This window comes from Galeopterus variegatus, unplaced genomic scaffold (assembly GCF_000696425.1).
Source record: "Galeopterus variegatus unplaced genomic scaffold, G_variegatus-3.0.2 Scaffold463, whole genome shotgun sequence".
NCBI classification, from domain to species: Eukaryota; Metazoa; Chordata; class Mammalia; order Dermoptera; family Cynocephalidae; genus Galeopterus; species Galeopterus variegatus.
In genome coordinates this window covers 635,829-636,737 of record NW_007726574.1, presented here as the reverse complement: position 1 = coordinate 636,737, position 909 = coordinate 635,829, and the positions used below count along the sequence as shown (strand labels likewise).

Below are 909 nucleotides of genomic sequence, written 5' to 3'. Positions count from 1 at the left end.
GTCTCCCAAAGAAACCAGTCTGAAGAACCTTTGTAATATTCTTCCACCTGTATCCTTTCCAATCTCTTTGATCTGTGTTCCCACCTCATCCATTGTTCTGGAAGTATGAACCATAGTCCAGTTGATAAAACCAAGTAGGTATATTTGCTTCTTTGATTGTTGTCTGTCTCTCCATAGAATGTAAGAAGGGCAGGTTCCTTGCCTGTCTTACTCATCATTGCCTTCTCAGTGTCTAGAAAGGTGTCTAGTACTACATATTTATCAGGCAATATTCAATGCATAAATAAATACAAGAAATCCAAAGTCATCTTTGACTTTTCTCTCTCTCCTATGTCTCTCCTCCAATAACATCCACTCAATCAACCACAAGTCCTATCAGATCCACTATCCAACCACAATTTGAATGCATCCTTGTTCTGTTTTCATTCCCACTTTTACTATCTTGATTCAGCCCAACCTCCCTCCTGAGGAATTACTGCAACTGTCTCCTCTCGAGTCTCTCTGAGTGTAGCCCTATCTTTTCCACCTTATTTTCCACTCTGCAACCAGAATGACCTTTCTAAAATGCAATGCAATCCTGCCCAATACTCCAGAAGTTCCCCATTAGAGGCTTACAGGGGACTGCCTGCTCCTCCAGTCTCATTTCTAGATAACCTTTCTCAGCCACTTTGTTCCAGTCCCACACGGTCTTAATTCATTTGCACTCAGCGATTAAACATGTATCATGAAATGATGTTGCTTTGCAGTTTTCATTATGGGATCCTTATATATATGTTCTAGAGTAAACATTTCTAAGCCCAAAAATCTCTCAAAATTAGCCTTAGCCAGACACACTTTTTGAAATACTACCTAGATGAATAAGCTTCCATAAATGTCAATTCTTTCAAGCCAGATATTGATTTAAAAAAA

General features: G+C 39.2%; 1 protein-coding gene across 1 annotated transcript in view; it reads right to left on the bottom strand.

The window, feature by feature from the left end:
• DNAH5 (dynein, axonemal, heavy chain 5) overlaps positions 1–909 on the bottom strand; it is a gene marked incomplete at its 3' end in the record, with an annotated part of 181,984 nt that overhangs the window by 12,738 nt on the left and 168,337 nt on the right. The gene's annotated exons all lie outside the window — the stretch shown is intronic.